At 48.7% G+C, this 27,043-nt stretch overlaps 1 protein-coding gene and 1 long non-coding RNA gene across 4 annotated transcripts in view; both read right to left on the bottom strand.

Annotated features, from left to right (window-relative positions):
• The window catches only part of LOC143997854 (uncharacterized), a 36,732-nt gene extending 26,262 nt beyond the window's left edge, over positions 1-10,470 (bottom strand). For all 3 annotated transcript variants that reach the window (XM_077493687.1, XM_077493688.1, XM_077493689.1), the window contains exon 1: positions 10,411-10,470. The gene's annotated coding sequence lies outside the window, so the exon portion shown is untranslated. The remainder of the gene's footprint in view (positions 1-10,410) is intronic.
• A 2,813-nt stretch (positions 10,471-13,283) lies between these two features.
• Positions 13,284-22,989, bottom strand: LOC143998428 (uncharacterized). The gene is made up of 2 exons (XR_013277921.1): positions 22,820-22,989; positions 13,284-14,645 (listed from the first exon to the last, which is right to left on the bottom strand). It is a non-coding gene; the product is annotated as an uncharacterized LOC143998428 (long non-coding RNA).
• Between the last annotated feature and the right edge of the window lie 4,054 nt (positions 22,990-27,043).

Below are 27,043 nucleotides of genomic sequence, written 5' to 3'. Positions count from 1 at the left end.
AAGGCCATGGAGCACCAGGACAATGGAAATGCCCTAAAAATTACCCCATTTTGGAAAGAAAAAAACGCAACGTATAATCTCTGAGGCATAGTGAGTCTTTTTAACATGACATTTTTTTCTAGTTTTTGGAAAAAAATAAAACATTTTTTTTGTTACACAAAGGTTTTCCATTTATACAATATTTCCAACACATAGCATGTATACACCAAAAATTACACCCCAAAATAGATTCTCCTACTCCCCCCCCCCCCGAGTATGGTGATACCAAATGTGTGAGACTTTTCCACAGCCTGGCCACATACAGAGGCCCAACATGCAGGGAGCACCATCAGGTGTTGTAGGAGCATAAATTGCACATCTGATTTGACTACCTATTACACTTTTTTAAGGCAATGTAGTAGCATGGATGAGCAGGAACGAGGATGGCTGAGCATGAACGGCTACGGCCCAGTATGGACGGGGATGGCCGAGCATGGATGGATGGATGAGTGCAGGAATGGGCACAGAGCAGCGCTGCTGCAACCGATCTCTCCCCTGTCCTCTCACACTGTACCGATTGGTACGGAGAGGAGAGACATGAACCGGGCATGCGCTGGCTTGTTTACAAGTGATCGTTCTGTCATTTGACAGAGCGATCAGGTGGTAAATGGCCGCAGTCATCAGCCATTTACCGTAACTACAGATATTCCCGGGGCACGCGGGAGTGCAATTGTGTAAGAATGTCAAAGTACGCCCTCGCAGAGAGATCGAGCCGCGCTGTAGCCATCTTTCAGTCAGAAAAGTAAGTGCAGGTTGGATAGGAGGACCATTCAGAGACCTAGAGTCCCTATGAGCCCTAAAGCCCCCTCTTACCTCAGAGTCTTGCAGCCTGACTACCCCCTCAGAGGTCCCACAGCCTTTTAGCCCCACTAACCTCTCAGAGTTATTCAGTCCTATTACTTCATGAGAAGATCCCAAAGTCCTTCCTCTACACTTCCTCCTCAGGGGTCCCAGTATCCTTCATATACAGTAGACCCTCAGAGGCTCCCACAGTCCTATAGTCCCACTACCCTTGTACCCCTCAGTATTCCCTTCCCTCTGACACCAACGATTGAACGTATTCTTCATGGCAGGCTGTGGAATGTTTTCTTCCTCCTGACCAGCATATGTTCCATACTCCTGCCCCCGGCACTCCATCATTGTGTTGGCTGCATAGTGTAATGATTGCCTGTGCTGCTGGTTTAGACCAGTGGTTCTCAAATCCAGTCCTCAAGTACCCCCAACAGGCCATGTTTTGGGAATTTCTCTTAGATAAATTAGCTGTCTGAAATACCAAGCCATTGACTCCGATTTAACCCTTTCATGACTAAGCCTATTTTTGGCATTTGGTGTTTACAAGTTAAAATCCATATTTTTTGCAAGAAAATTACTTGGAACCCCCAAACATTATATATATTTTTTTAGCAGAGACTCTAGAGAATAAAACGGCGATTGTTGCAATATTTTATGTCACACGGTATTTGCGCAGCGGTGTTTTAAACGCAACTTTTTGGGAAAAGGGACACTTTAATGAATTAAAAAAAACAAAAAAACAGTAAAATTAGCCCAATTTTTTTGCATACTGTGAAAGATAATGTTACACCGAGTAAATAGATACCAAACATGTCACACTTTATAATCGCACGCACTCGTGGAATGACGACAAAGTACGGTACCTAAAAATGTCAATAGGCGACGCTTTAATTTTTTTTTTACGGTTACCAGGTTAGCGTTACAGAGGAGGTATAGTGCTAGAATTATTGCTCTCGCTCTGACGATCGTGGTGATACCTCACATGTGTGATTTGAACACCGTTTACATATGCGGGCGCGACTTCCGTATGCGTTTTCTTTGCTTTGCGAGCTCGCGGGGACAGCGGGCGCTTTAAAAAAAAAATTTTTTTTATTTATTTTAAAATGAATAAATTGTTTTTTGTTTTGTTTTTTAAATGTGATCACTTTTATTGCTGTCACAAGGAATGTAAACATCCCTTGTGACAGTAATAGGTGGCGACAGGTACTCTTTATGGAGGGATCGGGGGGGGGGGTCTAAAAGACCCCCCCCCCCTCCTTTACACTTCAATGTATTCAGATTGCCGAAAGCGGCGATTCTGAATACTGTATATTTTTTTAAAACCGGCGCCATTGGCAGCCGAGTATGACGTCGCTTCCGTGTTTACTATTAGGATACTGGAATGAAGCCAATTACGGCTTCATTCCAGTTCCTCCCCAGCAGCCGGAGGCATCGGAGCTTGAATCGGTGCTCCCGATTAACAGCGGCGGGAGGGGGGGGACGTTCCCTCCCACTCCTCCGGCATAACAGCCGAGCGGCTTTTAGCCGCTTCGGTTGTTATGGCTGGATAGCCAATCGCCCGCTGTAAAAAAAACGGTACCGGGATGATGCCTGCAGGTGCGGGGCATCATCCCGGTATAACCCCTGGAAGCCGAGTACGCACATCTGCGTACGCTCGGTGGGAAGGGGTTAAACCACTTGTGCAAGATAAAGGAAAACCTGCAAACCCGGCCTGTTGGGGGTACTTGAGGACAGGGTTGAGAACCGCTGGTTTAGATGACCATATAGATATTCTGCCCTTGAAGGGGTTAATCTAGGTTTCCACACTATATATACACGTGTTTCCTGATGCCAAACATGGCAGCATACATATGATATAGCTCCGCCCCCTACATCCACCCACAGGACCTGTTTAGCTCTATAAAAGTCTGACTGAGAGCTACCTCCCCCATTCTCCTTTGTGTCCTCAAAGATCACCACATACAGGGAAAATATATCATCTAGATATATAAACTCGCGCTGATGGTGTGAAAAAAAAAATGGTGATAAAAAAAAAAAAATGAATGAAGCTGCTATACACAAAGTGCTAAACACCTGGACATAGCAATAAAATATAAATACAGCTCTCACAAACAAAAACCCATAATAAGTGATGACAAAAACATAAAGTCCATATAAAACTTTGAATGCAGGGAATCTCCTGTCCTGGTCTCTGACCATCTCCTACATCATATGTGCTAGAGCTGCACCGCATGGAAATTTTGCTAATACTATTAGCAACGTGTTATATAAAAATGTATACATTTTATTTAAAATATATAAAAAAAAATTTTTTTAAAACAGTCATTTTCAGTATTGGTTTTTCGGCCTAGTGTATTTTTCATTTTCGGTATCGGTTTCGGCACCAAAAAAAAAAAAAACATTCGGTGCACCCCTAATTTCAACTTACTTTTGTAAGTATAACCTTTTATGCACAATAAATTTTCAGTCTGAACGTATTTCACTATTGGTCCCCCCTTTTTTCTTCCTTTAGGTGCCTTTATCCCTTCAGGGCACTACAAATGCGATGCGATTCTGCTGCGATTGTCACGTGGGAGAACGCGCCTTTAAAAACATTGTGCGAAGCTGGTCGCCCCTAAATAGGAGCAGGGGGGGCGTCTTTTTTGCACGCATAAGGCAGCCAAGTGAATGGGCCGCCCCCCATGCAAGTTGTGTCATTGCGTACAAATCGCTCTTTGAAAAATCGCATAGCGGGAACACTTGTCCCCTCTATGCGACGACATCAAATGCCTCTGAAAAAAAGTGACCTAAGCGCAGATCGCTTTTCAGTGCAAATGCAAATCCTGCTGCAGGTGTGAACAAGCCTTTGGGTTTGATAGGAGGAACCTTAAAGCGGGATTGCACTGCGGAAAAAAATATTAAAAGCCAGCAGCTACAAATACTGCAGCTGCTGACTTTTAATAAATGGAGACACTCACCTGTCCCGGGGTCCAGCGATGCCGGCAGCCGAGGCCGATCGATCGCTCGGCTCTCGGCTGCTGCCGCCACCATTCTAGGTGAGGGAATCAGGAAGTGAAGCGCTGCGGCTTCACTTCCCGGTTCCCTACTGCGCATGCGCGAGTCGCGCAGCGCAATAGGAATTGTCCGCGCTGTCACTGGGACCCGTGTGTGTCCCAGCAGACAGAGCGGCAGGACAGGAAGAGGCATAGACTCCCGTGGGAGTCTATGCCCGGAAGTCGGTGTAAATACCTGTCTTTGACAGGTATCTGCACCCCCCTGAAAGGAGCCAATTGTGACACCGGAGGGGGGGAGGGTTCCGATCAGCGGAAGTTCCACTTTAGGGTGGAACCCCGCTTTAATAAAAAAGGGTAGCTACCTTTCCTCTTATGACAGAAATAAGAGGCCTGTTTCAGGAGGAATAGGAAAAGGGGGAGAGAAAATCCTCCTCAACCAATAGGTTGCAGAAGTTGTATCCACTAACGGAGGAGGATGCGGCTCCTTTATCTAACCCACCAACGGTGGATGCAACAGCCACCAGACTGGCCAAGAATGTGACACTTCCGATGGAAGACTCTTCCTCCTTTCACAATATCCTTGTTTGACGCATTGACATGGACTTAAGAAAGTTTTACCTCGCAGAGCAAGTGGTGCTTGTGAACCCGCCATTGCTTTAACATCCATAGCAAGTGCTATACGAGCGTGGATGCAGAACTTGGAGTATGCGATCAAAAACCAGCTGCCAAAACGAAAAAAAAAAAAATCATCAAGGCTCTCAATGAGATAAAACTCTTGGCGGACTTCACAGGGGAGGCAGCTATAGACATCATTTGATGGTCCTCCAGAGAAATGTTCAGTCACGGCCAAAAGAGCGCGGTGGCTAAGACTCATCCTCAAAGCAGAATTGCTGTAAATGGCCTTTTGATGGGAAGGCGCTGTTTGGTCAAAAAAACTGGAGACTGCCATCTCCAGGGTTATATGAGGAAAATCAGGTCTTCTGCCCCAGGATCAAAAGGTCCAGACGCCAGAGGGGGCAACCATCCAGAGCAGCGCCAAACAGGTACTGGGATTTCGGAGGCATTCGCCCATTCAAGGACTACAGAAGGCATTGGAGGGCTACACAGTCAACCTTCATAAGATCGCAGAGAGCTAAGACTCCTGCGGCTCCTCAAGATACGCAGAAGCCCTTTTGAACGCCAGGCCCACTCAAGGGGCAGTTGGAGCCAGGTGGCTCAAAGTGACCCAGTTCCGGCAAGACCACTGCCAAAAAATGGCGGATTCAGTCCACAGTGACACAAGCCCATTATTAGCTGTTCAAACGGCAGCCTTCATAACTACCTCAAGAAGCTGAATCAATTTATCCGGATAGACTCAAGATGGAGTCTCCCCATACCATAATCCAGGTTTGGACTGGAGGATTTAAGTGGACTTGTAATATGCCTACCAGCATGTCCCGATCCTTCAGTCATACCAGCAGTTCCAAACGCTAAACGGCATAGTCCATTAGGGCCGCAGCCATGGATCATTGTTACCACAGATGCCAGGACAGCAGGGTGGGGCGCCACCTGTGAACAACTCCAGATCCAGGGCAGAGGGGAATTTCAGACAACTCATGGACCCCAACGAATGGTTTCTTCACCCCGAAGTGTTCAAACAGATCATCCAGGAGTGGGGGTTGTCCGCAAGATGGATATTTCTGCCTCATCAACCATCTGCAAGGTGAGCCGGTTCCTCACGCTACCCTCATCCATTAACGGAGGGGATGGATGCCTTCACCCATCCTTGGGTTGGGCAACTGGCCTATACCTTCCCTCCAATTTCTTTAATCTTGAAATTCCTGAGATTGACAGTATTTGACAGTCATCACAGTATTTCCTTACTGTTCTCTCTGGTAATGGATCTCAGTGTGTGCACACCGATCACTCTGCCGGTGACTCCTCATCTCCTGTTTGAAGGAGATACCCTACATCTGCAACCATCACAACTGGCCTTAGCGGCTTAGAGATTGTAAGGCAGGGGTTACAAAAGTTAGGATGTTCTCCAGAGGGTATTGGAACTTTACAGAGTTCCCTTAAAGGGGGTTAACTGATGCCATCTACTCCAGAATACCCTAGTGACCCAAATGTATCTCAAATCCTGGCTTTCCTACAATCCGAATTGGATTTGGGGTTCAGTTCGCTTAAGGTGCAAATTTCAGCCATCTCGGCATTTACCCCCATAAAATGGGCAGCAAACCTGCTGGTGGATCACTTCATTAGAGCTGTACTTAGACTACGCCCTCCCAAGAGATATAGGTTCCCGAAGGGAGACCTGGCAGTAGTCCTCAATTTTCTAGCAAACCCTCCTCATACTATGACAGAAGACTGTTCATTATGGGATATCACCTTAAAAACGGCTTTCCTATTAGCCATAACTTCAGGGGGAAGGGTGCCGTAACTCCAAGAATCGGGGGCAGTAGAACCTTATTCCGTGTTCTTCTCAGACAGTGTTGTGCTGAGACCATTGGATCATTTTGTCCCAAAAGTGGCATCACTATTTCATCTCTCCAGTGAATGGGTGCTTCCAGCCTTCCCAGTGGAATCAGATGCTGATCTGCATGAGTTGGACATTCCAAAAGTCCTCAAAGCCAATCTCCAGGCTGCGTCTACATTCAGATGTTCTGACAGACTTTTTCATCATCATGAAAATTTAAAGGCAAAGAGGCCTTTGGCCAGAACCATCTTTGCCTTGATAGTAAAAACTATTCACCAGGCATATAGAACAGCCGAGAAGGATCCTCCAGAGGTGGTTAGAGCTCACTCAACCAGGGCGATGTTGTCTTCTTGGGCGGCATGGGCAGGATATTCTCTGGAGACATTCTGCAAAGAGGCAAGCTGGTCCTCACATCATATGTTCTTACAACACTACAGGGTGGATCCAGCAGATCTTACTACAGTCGAGTTTGGGAGGAGAACCATCCAAGCTTCTATGTCTATTGTCAAATAAAGACTAAGTTTGTAGCATTAAACCCTCCCTCTCAAAAGTTCATGAAGTATCGTATGTAAGCTGCCATGTCTGGCATCAGGAAAATGGAAAATTGTATCAATACCGTCATTTTCCTTTCCCGGCACCAATATATGGCAGCATATGAACCCCCCTCTGATCTTTCTGCTTTATAAGGAGAATGGGGGACGGACATGATCACATGACTATGGAGGAAGAGGAGGGACATGATCACATGACTATGGAGGAAGAGGAGGGACATGATCACATGACTATGGAGGAAGAGGACAGGCATGATAGGGGGGTTACTGGGTGTAAATGGATAATAGCATGGGAGGCACAGTGGTGTAGTGGGCGGCACAGTGGTTTAGTGGGCAGCACAGCGGTGTAGCGGGAGGCACAGTGGTGTAGCGGGAGGCACAGTGGTGTAGTGGTTGGCACAGAGATGTAGCGGGTGGCACAGTGGTGCAGCGGGCGGCACAGTGGTGTAGCAGGTGGCACAGCGGGCGGCACAGTGGTGTAGCGGTTGGCACAGAGATGTAGTGGGCAGCACAGTGGTGTAGCGGTTGGCACAGAGATGTAGTGGGCGGCACAGTGGTGTAACGGGAAGCACAGTGGTGTAGTGGGCGCCACAGTGGTGTAGTGGGCGGCACAGCGGTGTAGCGGGAGGCACAGTGGTGTAGCGGGAAGCACAGTGGTGTAGTGGTTGGCACAGAGATGTAGCGGGCGGCACAGTGGTGCAGCGGGCGGCACAGTGGTGTAGCAGGTGGCACAGCTGGCGGCACAGTGGTGTAGCGGTTGGCACAGAGATGTAGTGGGAGGCACAGTGGTGTAGCGGTTGGCACAGTGGTGTAGTGGTTGGCACAGAGATGTAGCGGGCGGCACAGCGGTGCAGAGGGCGGCACAGTGGTGCAGCGGGCGGCACAGTGGTGTAGCAGGTGGCACAGCTGGCGGCACAGTGGTGTAGCGGTTGGCACAGAGATGTAGTGGGCGGCACAGTGGTGTAGCGGTTGGCACAGAGATGCAGTGGGCGGCACAGTGGTGTAGCGGTTGGCACAGAGATGCCGTGGGCGGCACAGTGGTGTAGCGGGTGGCACAGTGGTGTAGCGGGAGACACAGTGGTGTAGCGGGAGACACAGTGGTGTAGCGGGAGGCACAGTGGCGTAGTGGGTGGCACAGTGGGGTAGCGGGCGGCACAGTGGTGTAGCGGGTGGCACCGTGGGGAAGCGGGCGGCACAGTGATGTAGCGGGTGGCACAGTGGTGTAGCGGGGGCACAGCGGTGTAACGGGCGGCACAGAGGTGTAACGGGCGGCACAGTGGTGTAGCGGGTGGCACAGCAGGTGGCACAGTGGTGTAGCGGGCGGCACAGAGATGTAGTGGGCGGCACAGTGGTGTAGTGGGAGGCACAGTGGGGTAGCGGTTAGCACAGTGGTGTAGCGGGCGGCACAGTGGTGTAGCGGGAGGCACAGTGGTGTAGCGGGCGGCACAGTGGTGTAGCAGGTGGCACAGCGGGCGGCACAATGGTGTAGCGGGTGGCACAGTGGTGTAGTGGGCGGCACAGAGATGTAGCGGGCAGCACAGTGGTGTAGCGGGAGGCACAGTGGTTGGCACAGAGATGTAGCGGGTGGCACAGAGATGTAGCGGACGGCACAGTGGTGTAGCGGGCGGCACAGCGGTGTAGCGGGAGGCACAGCGGTGTAGCGGGTGGCACAGTGGTGTAACGGGTGGCACCGTGGGCGGCACAATGGTGTAGCGGGCGGCACAGTGGTGTAGCGGGCGGCACAGTGGTGTAGCGGTTGGCACAGAGATGTAGTGGGCGGCACAGTGGTGTAGCAGGAGGCACAGTGGTGTAGTGTAGTGGGCGCCACAGTGGTGTAGTGGGCGGCACAGTGGTTTAGTGGGCGGCACAGCGGTGTAGCGGGAGGCACAGTGGTGTAGCGGGAGGCACAGTGGTGTAGCGGGCGGCACAGAGATGTAGCGGGCGGCACAGTGGTGTAGCAGGCGGCACAGTGGCACAGCGGGCGGCACAGTGGTGTAGCGGTTGGCACAGAGATGTAGTGGGTGGCACAGTGGTGTAGCGGTTGGTACAGAGATATAGTGGGCGGCACAGTGGTGTAGCGGGTGGCAAAGTGGTGTAGCGGGAGACACAGTGGCGTAGCGGGCGGCACAGTGGGGTAGCGGGCGGCACAGTGGTGTAGCGGGTGGCACAGTGGTGTAGCGGGCGGCACAGTGGTGTAGCGGGAGGCATAGCGGTGTAGCGGGTGGCACAGTGGGGAAGCGGGCGGCACAGTGATGTAGCGGGTGGCACAGTGGTGTAGCGGGGGCACAGCGGTGTAGCGGGAGGCACAGTGGTGTAACGGGTGGCACCGTGGGCGGCACAATGGTGTAGCGGGAGACACAGTGGTGTAGCGGGAGGCACAGTGGTGTAACGGGTGGCACCGTGGGCGGCACAATGGTGTAGCGGGAGACACAGTGGTGTAGCGGGAGGCACAGTGGTGTAGCGGGAGGCACAGTGGTGTAGCGGGAGGCACAGTGGTGTAGCGGGAGGCACAGTGGCGTAGCGGGCGGCACAGTGGGGTAGCGGGCGGCACAGTGGTGTAGCGGGTGGCACAGTGGTATAGCATGTGGCACAGCGGGCGGCACAGTGGTGTAGCGGGAGGCATAGCGGTGTAGCGGGTGGCACAGTGGGGTAGCGGTTAGCACAGTGGTGTAGCGGGCGGCACAGTGGTGTAGCGGGCGGCACAGTGGTGTAGCGGGAGGCACAGTGGTTGGCACAGAGATGAAGCGGGTGGCACAGAGATGTAGCGGGCGGCACAGTGGTGTAGCGGGAGGCACAGCGGTGTAGCGGGAGGCACAGCAGTGTAGCGGGTGGCACAGTGGTGTAGCAGGGTGGCACAGTGGGCGGCACAATGGTGTAGCGGTTAGCACAGTGGTGTAGCGGGAGGCACATCGGTGTAGCGGGAGGCACAGCGGTGTAGCGGGAGGCACAGTGGCGTAGCAGTGGGCACAGAGATGTAGCGGGAGGTACAGTGGCGTAGCGGGAGGCACAGTGGCGTAGCGGGCGGCACAGTGGCGTAGCGGGAGGCACAGTGGCGTAGCGGGAGGCACAGTGGCGTGGCGGGCGGCACAGTGGCGTGGCGGGAGGCACAGCGGTGTGGCGGGAGGCACAGCGGCGTGGCGGGAGGCACAGCGGCGTGGCGGGAGGCACAGCGGCGTGGCGGGAGGCACAGCGGCGTGGCGGGCGGCACAGCGGCGTGGCGGGCGGCACAGCGGCGTGGCGGGCGGCACAGCGGCGTGGCGGGTGGCACAGCGGTGTAGCGGGTGGCACAGTCGCCTAGCAGTAAAAAGGGTTGCTGGTTCGAATCTCAACCATGACACCATCTGTCTGGAGTTTGCACGTTCTCCCTGCGTGGGTTTTCTCCCGCACTACAAAGACATGCTGATAGATTGGATTCTCTCTATATTGTCTGCAGTATGTATGAATGTGAGTTCAAGACCTTAGATTATCAGCTCCTTGAGGGCAGGGACTGATGTGACTGTATAATGTAAAGCACTGTGTAAATTGATGGCGCTATATAAGTAACTGAAATAAAATAAATAATAATAATAATAATAATTACCTCCTCTGCTGACTCTTCCAGCAATGTCTCCTCTCACCCGGAACTTCCTGTCTCTTCTTGACATCACTTCCTGTCAGTTCTTGGCATCACTTCCTGTCAGTTCTTGACATCACTTCCTGTCAGTTCCTGGCATCACTTCCTGTCATCACTTCCTGTCTGTATTCCATAGACTTTCTGTCTCTATGGTAGAGGTGAGATCACCACCTTGTGGAGCTCGGAGGACCTGCAGCCCGGAGAATCGTCTGGCGGTGTGCACACGGCCTTGTGCTGTACACGGATCAGACGTAACATTATCGGGGTGTCCATGCTGACCGGTCTCCACAGCCAAAACAACCCACAATGGAGACGTGAGTCTTCTGCCGCATACACACGACGTTCCGACAGAGTTCCAATAAAACTGTCCGATCCTTTAGAACACGGTGACATACAACACGTACGACGGGACTAGAGAAAGGAAGTTCATAGCCAGCAGCCAATCGCTGCCCTTGCGTTGGTTTTGGTGGGAGCAGCACACTGATGAGCGGTTTTCTGTCATCTGAAGCCCCACACACGATCGTAATATCCGAGGAAATGATTCCGTCGGACCCTTTCTGCCCCGAAGTTCCTGCGTGTACCCGGCCTGAGAAGTGGAGCACGGAGCGATGGAAGGAGGAGGTCTGGTGAGACGTTTTCTTGGCCGGGTGGGTCATCCACAAGCTAATGTCCTTGTGGTTCCAGCGAAGCGACGGTCGGACTGCCATCTGTTGCCGAAATTGCTCATCGTTCCGGAGCCACGCGGTACCGCCATACGTCCTGTGCGCCTCACTAATGGCCTCCAGATACACAAGCAGCGCCGAGCAGTGCGCCGGAGTTCTTTCTCCCACGACGCTCGCCAAGATGGCAAATGCCTGCAGCCAATTGGAGAAGGTACGAGGGATCAACCTGTACCTCTGCTTCTCCTCGCCCCCTCCTTCTTCCTTTCCTCTGGCTTCACCCGATGCAGGTTGAACTTCTCCAGCGGTAGCAGGGTGAAAATCTCGGTGTACTCACCCTTCCAGATCTTCTCCTTCACCTCTGACTTCAAGTGTGCTCCCAGTGGGCCCTCGAAGCAAACGTATACCTCACTCTTCGCCGAATCCGCCAACCTCACCAGGTCCGTGCCCTTAGCGACCGCCTTATCCGAAGTCCCTTCGGCCAAGGGTGCAACTGACTTCGTCGGCATCTCCCCCCGCTACTGGCGCACCAGGAGCCGCCGAGGGGCGATGACTAGCCGCTACGACTGCGGCAGCAGCCGGCACAGTCGCCCCCGCTAGCTGAAATCTCTGCACCAGCTCCTTGAGGCCCAGTAACAGACCCCCCCAGGCCTTCCTGCCCCATCCTCGCATCTGGAGCCCCCAACGGCGGGGGGTGGCCTACCAATCCTGCAGTTCCGACCCCCCTCCCCCCACCTGCGGCTGGCAACCCCTGCAAACTACCCCCATCCCAACAAATCATACAACAAGGAAGAAATTGTAAGAGAAGAGTTACACTCACCGGGCTGCCCAGGACCAGGCCTCGCAGCCGCCTTTACGTGGACTCATAGCTGACGCCGATCCTTGGTCCTCTCCTCCGTCCGACTCAGACAACTCTCCCTCCGACCGTCCACTGTCGCCAGCCGGCTGTGTTCCAGTAGTGCGACGCCCGGATGGGCCAGCTCCAATGACCAAGGGCCTGCTGTGCTGCGCTCTAGAGTCCCGGCCCCCCTCCCGCCAGCAATGCCCTCACATCTGGGAGGGCTCCTGTGCCTCCTGTCCTGCCGACTCCTTGACTCTCGTGCCCCCACAGCGACCCCACCAGGGTCCTGGCTTCCCGTCCGACCACCACTAGAGTGCCTGGGACTGGGGGCCACCCCAACGGGCCAGACCCCCACCCGCTGGTTCACCAACCCCCGCTGTTTGTTCCCATCCGCTCCCACAGCCTGTTCTAGGCACTGCCGCCGTGCAGTGGGCACCGACCCTTGAGAGTTTCCTGGCCCCCCTGCTGCTGTCCCCTGTCCTCTCCTCCTGGCCCCACTCTTCACTGCGTACCTGCTTCTCTCTGCCCCCAATGGGGTGGAGGCTGGGGTCTCCCGCTGAGGTGCCATCTGCGCTGGACTCCCGCCGGGGGGTGGTGAGTGCCACTCGCGTCTGGGCTGAACCGTTCAGTGGCCTGGATCGCCGCGCCCGAGGTGTCACCGCTGTCCCCACACTTGCCGCCGCCTCTCGTTCTGCCGCAATGGCTGCTATCTGGGCCTGGAGCCATGCGGCGCCCTCCTTCTCCATTGCCGAATGCAGCTGTGCCCTGGGAAGCCATTGCAGAAGTTCAGAGCGGCGAGGGATGCGGCCAATCTCGCCCTCCTCCGCTCTCCGACTGCCCCGACTTCCACTCGGCTTCCCGGCGAAACCCCAGGCTGCGCCCCCCAGCTGCCCCGAGGTCTCAGGGTGGAACTCACATATTGTTTGTTACATTTATTCCACAACATTGCTAGAGCCACCATTAATATATTCAAGGATCGTGGACTCCGGTCCTGTGGCACACGAGGTGACTGTCTTCTGTTGTCTGGAGTGTCCACTACAGAAACGGAGCGTTCTTCCCACAAATGTAAGAGCTCACAGTGTTCACCCAAGTTTTTATGTGGCTGCGACTCAGACTTGGGGACAGAAAACCTTCAGCCTGACTTAAGTATTGGTGCCAAATCTCCATCCGTTACTTAGAACCCCCAAACATTATACATTTCTTTTCTAACACCCTAGAGAATAAAATGGCGGTCGTTGCAATACTTTCTGTCACACCGTATTTGCGCAGCGGTCTCACAAGCCCACTTTTTTTGAAAAAAAATCATTTTATTTTAATTTAAAAAAAAGACAAGACAACAGTAAAGTTATCCCAATTTTTATTTTATATTGTGAAAGATAATGTTACGCCGAGTTAATTGATACCCAACACGTCATGGAATGGTGACAAACTTTTACCCTTAAAAATCTCCATAGGCGACGTTTAAAAAAATTCTACGGGTTGCACGTTTTGAGTTACAGAGGAGGTCTGGGGCTAGAATTATTGCTCTCGCTCTACCTATCGCGGCGATACCTCACATGTGTGGTTTGAACACTATTTTCATATACGGGCGCTGCTCACGTGTGCGTTCGCTTCTGCACGTGAGCTCGGCAGGACGGGGTGCTTTAAAAAAAATATACCGTATTTATCGGCGTATAACACGCACCCCAAGTTTAGGAGTGAATTTTAAGGAAAAAAACTTTTAGGAGGGAAAAAAAAAAACTTACATTTAAATGCCCATCAATGCAGCCTTATCAGTGTCCATCTGAAGCCTCGTCAGCGTCATTTGCAGCCTTGTCATGCAGCCTGTCCTCATTGCAGCCTTGTCATTGCAGCCTGTCCTCATTGCAGCCTTGTCATGCAGCCTGTCCTCATTGCAGCCTTGTCATTGCAGCCTTGTCATTGCAGCCTGTCCTCATTGCAGCCTTGTCATTGCAGCCTTGTCATTGCAGCCTTGTCATTGCAGCCTGTCCTCATTGCAGCCTTGTCATTGCAGCCTGTCCTCATTGCAGCCTTGTCATGCAGCCTGTCCTCATTGCAGCCTTGTCATGCAGCCTGTCCTCATTGCAGCCTTGTCATTGCAGCCTGTCCTCATTGCAGCCTTGTCATTGCAGCCTGTCCTCATTGCAGCCTTGTCATTGCAGCCTGTCCTCATTGCAGCCTGTCCTCATTGCAGCGTTGTCATTGCAGCCTTGTCATGCAGCCTGTCCTCATTGCAGCCTTGAAAAAACTATAGGGGCAAATGAGATATCAGCAGAAACACTTGGTGGCATAGCAGTGGATATCTCAATATAATATTTTATAGAGGGGGTGCCATCATCCTCAATGAATATAGATATTAGAAAAGGATGTATAGGGACTTTAGGACATTAAAGGCACCAAGTATATGGTCAAAGATATAAAAGGTAATTTTTATATAAATTTATTCAAAAGTTGACAAAAAACATACATAATCAAAGAGTTAAAAACTTTACACAGTTTTTTGCATCTACATACATGGGTCTACATCACAATTGAATATAGTGCAATCCTAAATATATGTATGTGATGGCTATTTATCAACCAAATACAAGAATGCACAGCATGTATAGTCACTATGGTGATGAGCTGGTGTAGCATCCCAGGGGAATGCCCGACATGTTTCGCGTTAAAGAACGCTTCTTCTGGGGCGCAATAGGAACATTCTTAAAAAATAGAAGAGAAATAAATATACATAAATTAGATGAACATTTAACCATTTCGAAATATGCATTCAGAGTATACATATTCTGATATTAAATATATCTGATTAGAGCACATAAGAGTGCACAGTACAAATAGCTAAAGGTAGAAGTGCTTAAAAACAGGAGCCATGCAGGTATAGAGCCTATATGTGCTGGTCATATATGAGACATTGTGGGGGGCGTGCATACTATTATATATAGAGAACGTTTGTAAACTAGTTGTATATTGTTAAGATGTCCTACCCCAAAACTCTCTGAAGATGGCGCTGGTGGTTCTCAAAATTGTGTCAATATAGTTAGATATTTCATATGCACAGTACTAGGGATAGAGATGATATCAAATGAATAATGGCATCTATTTGAATGAATATATATATGTATATATACCAGGGTTATCTCAAGTCTAGTATATAGGACTGTTGAAAAAGTTGTGTGACGCTCACCAGAATCAGTAGACTGCGCCAAGAGAGCCGAGGAGATACAAAATATATACAGATGTCTTTCTATGCAACAGCTAAGTCCATGCAAACATCTGTATCTGTAGGTTCAAATGCATATTCTATATACAGTGCCTTGCGAAAGTATTCGGCCCCCTTGAACTTTTCAACCTTTTGCCACATTTCAGGCTTCAAACAAAGATATAAAATGTTTAATGTTTTGTGAAGAATCACCAACAAGTGGGACACAATTGTGAAGTGGAACGAAATCTATTGGATATTTGAAACTTTTTTAGCAAATAAAAAACTGAAAAGTGGTGCGTGCAAAATTATTCGGCCCCCTTTACTTTCAGTGCAGCAAACTCACTCCAGAAGTTCAGCGAGGATCTCTGAATGATCCAATGTTGTCCTAAATGACTGATGGTGATAAATAGAATCCACCTGTGTGTAATCAAGTCTCTGTATAAATGCACCTGCTCTGTGATAGTCTCAGGGTTCTGTTGAAAGCGCAGAGAGCATCAAGAAGACCAAGGAACACACCAGGCAGGGCCGTAATACTGTTGTGGAGAAGATTAAAGCCGGATTTGGATACAAAAAGATTTCCCAAGCTTTAAACATCCCAAGGAGCACTGTGCAAGCGATCATTTTGAAATGGAAGGCGTATCAGACCACTGCAAATCTACCAAGACCTGGCCGTCCCTCTAAACTTTCAGCTCAGACAAGGAGAAGACTGATCAGAGATGCAGCCAAGAGGCCCATGATCACTCTGGATGAACTGCACAGAACTACAGCTGAGGTGGGAGAGTCTGTCCATAGGACAACAATCAGTCGTACACTGCACAAATCTGCCCTTTATGGAAGAGTGGCAAGAAGAAAGCCATTTCTCAAAGATATCCATAAAAAGTCTCGTCTAAAGTTTGCCACAAGCCACCTGGGAGACACACCAAACATGTGGAAGAAGGTGCTCTGGTCACATGAAACCAAAATCCAACTTTTTGCTCACAATGCAAAACGATATGTTTGGCGTAAAAGCAACACAGCTCATCACCCTCAACACACCATCCCCACTGTCACACATGGTGGTGGCAGCATCATGGTTTGGGCCTGCTTGTCTTCAGCAGGGACAGGGAAGATGGTTAAAATTGAGGGGAAGATGGATGCAGCCAAATACAGGACCATTCTGGATGAAAACCTGTTGGAGTCTGCAAAAGACCTGAAACTGGGACGGAGATTTATCTTCCAACAAGACAATGATCCCAAACATACAGCAAAATCTACAAAGGAATGGTTCACAAATAAACCTATCCAGGTGTTAGAATGGCCAAGTCAAAGTCCAGACCTGAATCCAATCGAGAATCTGTGGAAAGAGCTGAAAACTGCTGTTCACAAACGCTCTCCATCCAACCTCACTGAGCTCCAGCTGTTTTGCAAGGAAGAATGGGCAAGAATTTCAGTCTCTCGATGTGCAAAACTGATAGAGACACCCCAAGTGACTTGCAGCTGTAATCGCAGCAAAAGGCGGCTCTACAAAGTATTAACACAAGGGGGCCCAATCATTTTGCACGCCCCACTTTTCATTTTTTTATTAGTTAAAAAAGTTTCAAAAACCCAATAGATTTCGTTCCACTTCACAATTGTGTCCCACTTGTTGGTGATTCTTCACAAAAAATAAAAATTTTATATCTTTATGTTTGTAGCCTGAAATGTGGCAAAAGGTTGAAAAGTTCAAGGGGGGGTGAATACTTTCGCAAGGCACTGTAAGTATGTGTGTCTCAGGGGGGAAAAAAAGAGCTATGGAGTGTGCATGGTTAGAATGTCAGTCTCCTACCTTCTGTTATGTAATGGCAACTGCTGTCCGCCGCACAGAGATGGTATACCCGGAATGTAAAAAGCATCTATGAGAGCCTTGTCATGCAGCCTGTGCATCGTTGTCCCCTCAGTGTTTAGGTTTTATTTTTAAAAATGGCGCCGCCGAGATGTCCTGTGTATCTCGACGGCGCCCGGTAGTTCTCGGCCGCCTTCGGCCGTACTCGGTGGCTTTCGGCCGCTCTCGGCGGTTTTCGGCCGCCGAGAAAGGCCGAAGGCGGCTGAAAGCTGCCCAGAGCCCAGAAATCGCGGAGGATCAGCGTATAACATGCACCCGCGATTTTAAGGGGAAAAAAGTGCGTGTTATACGCCGATAAATACGGTATATGTTTTTTATTTATTTTTACACTGTTTAAAAAAAATATATAATAATTTGAGTCACTTTTATTCCTATTACAACATCCCTTATAATAGAAAAAAATCATGACAGGTTATATATGAGATTTGGGGGGTCAAAAAGAGCTCAAATCTCATATTTACACTAAAATACAATAAAAAAAAAATTGTCATTTAAAAAAAATGTGCCTTTAACCACTTTCAGCCCCGGACCATTTTGCTGGTCAAAGACCAGACCACTTATTGCGATTCGGCACTGCGTCGCTTTAACTGACAATTGCGCGGTCGTGCGACGTGGCTCCCAAACAAAATTGACGTCCTTTTTTTCCCACAAATAGAGATTTCTTTTGGTGGTATTTGATCACCTCTGCGGTTTTTATTTTTTGCGCTATAAACAAAAATAGAGCGAGAATTTTGAAAAAAAACGCATTATTTTTTACTTTTTGTTATAATAAATATCCCCCAAAAATATATAAAAAAACATTTTTTTCCCTCAGTTTAGGCCGATACGTATTCTTCTACTTATTTTTGGTTAAAAAAATCGCAATAAGCGATTATTAATTGGTTTGCGCAAAAGTTATAGCGTTTACAAAATAGGGATAGTTTTATAGCATTTTTATTAATAATTTTTTTACTAGTAATGGCGGCGATCAGCGATTTTTATTGTGACTGCGACATTGTGGCGGACACATCGGACATTTTTGACACATTTTTGGGACCATTGTCATTTATACAGCAATCAGTGCTATATAAATGCAGTGATTCCTGTGTAAATGACACTGGCAGTGAAGGGGTTAACCAGTGGGTGGCAGTGTAGGGGTTAAGTGTTCCTAGGGGCGTGTTACTAACTGTGGGGGGGGGGGGGGGGGGGTTGGGCTTTCATTTACAATCACATGGAGCAGAGATCAGCGTCACTAGTTGCTAGGCAGAATGGAGAAATGCTGTTTACACGTCCCGTGAGACGATCGCGGGGATGCCCGCGGCGATCGAGTCCACGGGTCCCGCGACCGATAGCAGGGCGGCATTAAAGATTGGACCTACATGTACGCCAATATGCCTGCCCGTGCCATTCTATTGACGTACATCGTCGTGCGCTGGTCGGGAAGAGGTTAAGAGGTGTGAGTGGAAGTGACGTTATGACGTCGCTTCCACTCTGCTATGGTATGGAGATGGGTGGGGGGCCACCTTCCCCTCACTCGTCTCCATACCCAGCAAGGGGATAGATGCGTTCACCTCCGCCGATGGCTCTGGTAAGCGGCAGAGGGCACAGGAGAACGGCGGAAGGGGGTGGCACCTCTCCCGCCACCGATAACGGTGATCTCGCAGCGGATCCGCCGCAGAGACCACCATTATTGTTTACCGAAGCGCCGCCTGTAGAGATGGACACCACAGTTGTGGCAGCAGCTGCTGCCGTTACTGAGATATCCCTCTTCAAAAAAGGGGACATACACCGCGCTGCTCTGGTCATTAAGTGGTTAAATTCCACGGAGAAGGCAGCTAGAAAAGTGACTGGACTGGTTTTCCTGTCATTAGAACTTCTACTATTACTGTGGATGTTTTTGTGTCACCAGCATTCCCAGGAGGGAGATTCTATTTCTCTCCCTGGCCAGGCGGGCCGCTCCATCTATATTCCACTCCTCGTATTCCGGTGAGGCCATAATGCTGCACTCCTTGGTAAAACCTTCCTCGGTGGAGCGGTTACATCTGGTGAACTCCCCCATCGGGACGGATCGTTTGGGGTGTGCTGGATGGCCACTAGTGGCCAGGCACAAGGCATTGCCTGCACACTCCTTACGATGGGTACATGTTGTACCCAAACCCCGGACTGCACAGCCCGCTAAAGTTGAGCCTCATACACACGATCGGACTTTATACATACTTTCCTGTGAACTTTTGCACAAAGGGCGTTGGTCGTGAACTTGTATTGCATACACACGATCGGACTTTTTCAGCCAACTTTCACCAAATCACGTAGTTTTTCTGCTCTTTACTGCCACCTTTGGTCAACTTCTGTACTGTTGCTTGACCTTTTGCATTGGTTCTGAGGATGCGTGTTTGTAAAGTCCGATGGTTTGGTGTACACACGATCCATCCAACTTATGTTGTCCAAAACTTTGAACTGAAAACATTTGTCCGATGGAGCGTACACACGGGTCGGATGTTCCCTTAAAACAGCCAATTTGAATGTTTGTTGTCAAAAAGTCTGATCGTGTTTACGGGCCTCAAGATCTAAGAATGGCGTCCTTCTGATTGTCAAACCTGAATAGAGATTATTTTTGTTTTCTCCAGGATACGAAGGTGAGCCGGTCCACGGGGCGCGTCCCATACAATCAGAAGGTCGTCTATGTAACCACTGCAGCCAACTATAGAACCGGAACTTGGGTTGTGCTGGGAGAAGAGGTCTCCTCCCACCAGCCCATGTACAGGTTCTCCAGGGATGGTGAAAAACGCCCCTCCCCCATCGCAGATAAAAGACTCGATCGAACATGAAATAATTACGGCGCAACAGAAATTCAACCGCCATAATTATAAACTCTCTGAAATCGGTGTTGTAGGTGCGGAGGTGTCACATGATCTTCTCATGCCGTGTACACACCACCGGTTTTCCCATCGGAATAAACTCTGAAGGTTTTTTCCCAACGGAGTTCCGCTGAAACTGTCTTGCCTGCACACAATCTTACCAAAGTCCGATCGTCGGGAACGCGGTGACGTACAACACGTACGACGGGACTAGAAAAGGACGTACAATACCCAGTAGTCAATAGCTGCCGTCTCGTACTTGCTTCAGAGCATGCCTCGTTTTTCGTCCATTAGAACATCATACAGACCGGCGGTCTTCCCGATAGGAATCGGCTCCGTCGGAAATATTTAGAAGATGTTCTATTTCTAGGTCTGTCAGAATTTGACATAAAAAGTCAGATGAAGCCCCACACACGATGGGAATATACGATGAAAAGCTTCCGTCTGACCTTTTCTGTCAGACATTGGTGTGTACGCGGCCTGAGGCTCATCGCCAAAACCAATCTGCTGGCTGTACTCACTGTGAGGACTTGATAGATAGAATACGTTCCGTGTGCTGGATGTTGCCGGCTGCTTCTTTTACTCCATGACCAGGGCTCATCATAATCTTCTGGTGGGCGGTCCTAATGTTCTGGTAGGTGGTCCTAATGTTCTGGTGGGTGGTCCTAATGTTCTGGTGGGTGGTTCTAATCTTCTGGTGGGCGGGTATAATGTGCTGGTGGGTGGTCCTAATGTGCTGGTGGGCGGGTATAATGTGCTGGTGGGTGGTCCTAATGTTCTGGTGGGCGGGTCCGTGTGCTGGATGTTTCCGGCTGCTTCTTTTACTCCATGACCAGGGCTCATCATAATCTTCTGGTGGGCGGTCCTAATGTTCTGGTGGGTGGTCCTAATGTTCTGGTGGGTGGTCCTAATGTTCTGGTGGGTGGTCCTAATGTTCTGGTGGGTGGTTCTAATCTTCTGGTGGGCGGGTATAATGTGCTGGTGGGTGGTCCTAATGTGCTGGTGGGCGGGTATAATGTGCTGGTGGGTGGTCCTAATGTTCTGGTGGGCGGGTATAATGTTCTGGTGGGCGGTCCTAATGTTCTGGTTGGTGGTCCTAATGTTCTGGTGGGTGGTCCTAATGTTCTGGTGGGCGGTCTTAATGTTCTGGTGGGCGGTCCTAATGTTCTGGTGGGCGGTCTTAATATTCTTTTGGGTGGTCCTAATGTTCTGGTGGGTGGTTCTAATCTTCTGGTGGGCGGGTATAATGTTCTGGTGGGCGGGTATAATGTGCTGGTGGGTGGTCCTAATGTTCTGGTGGGTGGGTATAATCTTCTGGTGGGTGGTCCTAATGTTCTAGTGGGTGGTTCTAATCTTCTGGTGGGCGGGTATAATGTTCTGGTGGGTGGGTATAATCTTCTGGTGGGTGGTCCTAATGTTCTAGTGGGTGGTTATAATGTTCTGGTGGGTGGCATAATCTTCTGGTGGGTGGTTCTAATCTTCTGGTGGGCGGGTATAATGTTTTGGTGGGTGGTCCTAATGTTTAGATGGGCAGGTATAATCTTCTGGTGGGTGGTTCTAATCTTCTGGTGGGCGGGTATAATCTTCTGGGGGGCGAGTATAATGTTCTGGTAGGTGGGTATAATCTTCTGGTGGGTGGTTCTAATGTTCTGGTGGGCCTAATCATCTGGTGGGTGGGTCTAAGCTTCTGATGGGCGGGTCTAATATTCTGGTGGGCGGGTCTAATCTTCGCACCCATTTCCCTATTGGAGAATAAAATGGCGGATGCTGCAATGATATTAGTGGAATGGATTAGGAAACAGAAATTGTCGGTAATTTTGGGGCCACAGACACAATGTACCCCCAATTCATAGAGAAGAGATGAAACCCCCGACACTCCCAGCTGACCAATGAACGAGTTTCCTATTCCAATCCTCCAATCAGTATCCCTGGTGCCTCCATGGTTGGTTGCTATGTCAGCATAGCGTGACGTCACTGCGCCGGTGCAGCCATTGCAGGTTCATCCTCCTCTGTAATGAAGCCCCTCTTCTTAGGCTGCTAAATGTGACAAAAAGTGTGTGGGGGGGAGGGGGAGCCTCTTTCCTGGGTATATGTGATGCCTCCCTGCCCCCCACAGTCCATCTCTTGTAGTCATGGTGATGGAGGGGGGAGGTAGCCAGATAGGCGTATCGATGGGGCAATAAGCTCCGGAGGGTGTGGTTTCTCTGAGCTCAGGGACATCACACAGCAAACACAGAGCGCATGCGCAACATGGTATGCGCCCACGGCAGCCATCTTACTACACCCTAATGAGGGTTATTATATAGAAGTAATGGGGCCTTCCAGGAGTCAGGCTCCGCCCCTTACCAGCATGGACCTATGAAATAAAGGTGAGACGTCCTACGAGCGATCATCCCAAATCATACAATCCATCCATTGTACCGCGCTATAAAGATCGAAATAATACCAAATATATACGAAGACATTCAAAGTGTGAAAGATAAATATATATACATACAATATCTGACAAAAGTAAGTACACCCCTCACTATCTTTTCATGTGACAACACTGAAGAAATGACACTTGTCTACAATGTAAAGTAGTGAGTGTACAGCTTGTATAACAGTGTAAATTTCCTGTCCCCTCAAAATACCTCAACACACAGCCATTAATGTCTAAACCGCTGGATATATACTATATTCTCCCCCTATATATACTATATACTCCCCCTGTGTATATACATACTATATACTCCCCCTATATACATATTCCCCGTGTATATATATATATATACTCCCCATATATATATATTTTTTTTATACTCCCCGTATATATATATATATATATATATTATATACTCCCCCTGTATATGTATATATATATTATACCCCCCTATATATATATATATATGTATATATATATATATATATACAGGGGGAGTATATAATATATACTCCTGCTGTATATACTGGTCTCTCTCTAATCTACGGGCTCACACTGTGATGATGACTGAACGTTATCTCGGCTATTTCCTGTCACATCTCTCAGCACTAGAGGACGATCTCTCCTACTTCCGGAGATCGGCCGGCGGCCATTTTCTTGTAGACAGTTCTGTTGTTTTATAATGTAAAATGGCATCCCGGGTGTTTCATCGGATTTGGCGACCTATAAGAATATGCAACGAAAGTGACGTACCATCGCCCTCTTGGTACACCCCGCACTCCTCCATAGTAAGGATACATTGAGAATAGGGAAAGCGGACATCTTGTTACACCCACCGGAGTTTTGCATTTTACACTTATTTCTAACAGTAAAGTGAGTTTATATCGTGATATTCAGGACTCAGAGCTCCGTCCGATTGGTTAGATGTTGAATTTTAAAGCAGCGACCTTCTGTCAGATTAGTAAACCTGTGAGATGATCTGGCTCACCGCTGCTTTAAAAATTCAACATCTAACCAATCGGACGGAGCTCTGAGTCCTGAATATCACGATATAAACTCACTTTACTGTTATAAATAAGTGTAAAATGCAAAACTCCGGTGGGTGTAACAAGATGTCCGCTTTCCCCTTCTCACTGTGTCCTTACTATAGAGGAGTGCGGGGTGTACCAAGATGGCGACAACGGAATCTCGTCAAATCTGACGAAACACCGCCATTTGGCGGAAGATAAACACGCCTCACACACAGGACAAAATGGCGGGAAACGAATAAACGGATAAATAAGGAATAAAGAAGTAAAATAAATCAATAATAAATGAACTATTGTGCAAAAAAAAAAACAAGGTATAAATAATCAATAGAAAAACACATAAAATAATAATTTGATACATTAAATAATGAAATAAATAAATTTTAATAAATAATATTAACAATTCTATAATAATAAAAAAAAAAAACATACATTTAAAATAAAATAATACATAAAACGAAGTATAAATGATGAATAGAAATCACACATATTAAAATAATAATAATTTGATACAAAAATAAATACACCACATGCCTGCGATGTACTGCGAGCAGCTCCTCCCCCAATGGTTGCAGCAGCGGGTCCTGGCTAATGATTATGGTAGGGGGAATAAAGTTGGCATCTCATCCCTATAAAGAGGAACATATGAATTACAGGGGTTCCGTGTCTGAATAAGGGGGTAAAAAACTCACTTGGTGTCTTTTCTGCATTAAATCAGCCCCAAAACCTCATTCATATGTGTTTCAGGTATAAAGGGATACGGTGACAACTGTACAACGGACCCCGCTGACCTCCATTGACCACCGCAGACCCCCGCTTACAACCGCTGACCCCCCCTGACAACGCTGACCCCCCCGCTGACCTCCACAGACCCCCCACTGACAACCGCTGACCTCTGCTAACCACCGCTGACCCCCGGGATCCCCTCTGACAACCGCTGACCCCCCGATGACCTCCACAGACCCCCACTGACAACCGCTGACCTTCGCTGACAACCGCTAACCACCGCTGACCCTGGCTGATCCCCTCTGACAACTGCTGACCGCCGATGACTCACTTGACCCCCGCTGACCTTCACTGACAACCGCTAACCACCGCTGATCCCCTCTGACAACCGCTGACCCCCCGATGACCTCCACTGACTCCCGCTGACAACCGCTGACCTTCACTGACAACCGCTAACCACCGCTGATCCCCTCTGACAACCGCCGACCCCCCGATGACCTCCACTGACTCCCGCTGACAACCGCTGACCTCCGTTGACAACTGCCAACCACCGCTGGCCCCCACTGACAACCGCTGACCACTGCAGACCCCCGCTGACCCCGCTGACAACTGCTAACCTCCGCTGATAACCACTAACTACTGCTGACCTCTGCTGACCCTCGCTGACCTTGTCTGACCTCTGCTGACCCCCGCTGACACCCACTGACCTCTTCTGACCTTCGCTAACCCCCACTGACCTCCGCTGACCCCCGATGACCCCTGCAGACCCCTACTGACCCCCCGCTGACCTCGGCTGAACAGATGGAAGGTGATGGAAGATTGGAGGGGATGTTGGGGGTGGTTAGATGGAAGGTGATGGAAGATTGGAGGGGATGTTGGGGGTGGTTAGATGGAAGGTGATGGAAGATTGGAGGGGATGTTGGGGTTGGTTAGATGGAAGGTGATGGAAGATTGGAGGGGATGTTGGGAGTGGTTAGATGGAAGGTGATGGAAAATTGGAGGGGATGTTGGGGGTGGTTAGATGGAAGGTGATGGAAGATTGGAGGGGATGTTGGGAGTGGTTAGATGGAAGGTGATGGAAGATTGGAGGGGTGTTGGGAGTGGTTAGATGGAAAGGTGATGGAAGATTGGAGGGGATGTTGGGGGTGGTTAGATGGAAGGTGATGGAAGATTGGAGGGGATGTTGGGGGTGGTTAGATGGAAGGTGTTGGGAAGATTGGATGGGGTGTTGGGGGTGGTTAGATGGAAGGTGATGGAAGATTGGAGAGGATGTTGGGAGTGATTAGATGGAAGGTGATGGAAGATTGGAGGGGATGTTGGGAGTGGTTAGATGGAAGGTGATGGAAGATTGGAGGGGATGTTGGGGGTGGTTAGATGGAAGGTGATGGAAGATTGGAGGGGATGTTGGGGGTGGTTAGATGGAAGGTGATGGATGATTGGAGGGGATGTTGGGGGTGGTTAGATGGAAGGTGATGGAAGATTGGAGGGGATGTGGGGGTGGTTAGATGGAAGGTAATGGAAGATTGGAGGGGATGTTGGGGGTGGTTAGATGGAAGGTGATGGATGATTGGAGGGGGTGTTGGGGGTGGTTAGATGGAAGGTGATGGAAGATTGGAGGGGATGTTGGGGGTGGTTAGATGGAAGGTGATGGAAGATGGAGGGGGTGTTGGGGGTGGTTAGATGGAAGGTGATGGAAGATTGGAGGGGATGTTGGGGGTGGTTAGATGGAAGGTGATGGAAGATTGGAGGGGATGTTGGGGGTGGTTAGATGGAAGGTGATGGAAGATTGGAGGGGATGTTGGGGTGGTTAGATGGAAGGTGATGGATGATTGGAGGGGTGTTGGGGTGTTAGATGGAAGGTGATGGAAGATTGGAGGGGATGTTGGGGGTGGTTAGATGGAAGGTGATGGAAGAGTGGAGGGGGTGTTGGGGGTGGTTAGATGGAAGTTGATGGGAAGATTGGAGGGAAGTGTGGGTGGTTAGATGGAAGGTGATGGAAGATTGGAGGGGATGTTGGGGGTGGTTAGATGGAGTTGATGGAAGATTGGAGAGGGATGTTGGGGGTGGTTAGATGGAAGGTGATGGAAGATTGGAGGGGATGTTGGGGGTGGATGTGGAAGGTGATGAAGATTGGAGGGGATGTTGGGGGTGGTTAGATCGGAAGGTGATGGAACGACTTGGAGGGATGTTGGGGGTGGCTTAGATGGAAGGTTGGAAGATTGGAGGGGATGTTGGGGGTGGTTAGATGGAAGGTGATGGAAGATTGGAGGGGATGTTGGGGGTGGTTAGATGGAAGGTGATGGAAGATTGGAGGGGATGTTGGGGGTGAAAAAAGTGGCATTTCATAATTTTATCATAATTATCAATCTCAGTTTCATAACTAATTTTATCATATCTTTATAATTTTATCATTAATTTTGCATAATTTGTAGCATAATTCGTTTCATAAGTTTATCATAGTTCTGATTTTTATCATAATTTTTATCATAATTCTTTTCATAATTGTTATCATAATTCTTTTCATAATTTTTAAAATTTTTTCATAATTTTTTCATAATTTTTATTCATAAGTTCTTTTCATAATGTTTTACATAATTGTTGTCAGAATTCTTTCATAATTTTATCATAATTTATCATAATTTCATAATTCTTTTCATAATTTTTATCATAATTTTTCATAATTTTTTCATAATTTTTATCATAATTCTTTTCATAATTTATCATAATTTTTCATAATTTTATCATAATTTGTTCATAATTTTTATCATAATTTTTATCAGAATTTTTATCATAATTTTATCTAATTCATAATTTCATAATTTTTATCATTTCATAATTTTTATCATAATTCTTTTCATAATTTTTATCATAATTTTATCAGAATTTCTATCATAATTTTTAGTCAGTAATGTCTTTTCATAATTTGTATCATAATTCGTGTTCAGTAATGTTATCATAATTCTTTTCATAATTTTTATCATAGGATTTGTTTATCAGTAATTTTTATCATATGTCTTTTCATAA

This window comes from Lithobates pipiens, unplaced genomic scaffold (genome assembly GCF_037356315.1).
Source record: "Lithobates pipiens isolate NorthernLeopardFrog02 unplaced genomic scaffold, aLitPip1_a1.2 Scaffold_19, whole genome shotgun sequence".
NCBI classification, from domain to species: domain Eukaryota; kingdom Metazoa; phylum Chordata; class Amphibia; order Anura; family Ranidae; genus Lithobates; species Lithobates pipiens.
This window is presented reverse-complemented; position numbering and strand designations above follow the sequence as displayed.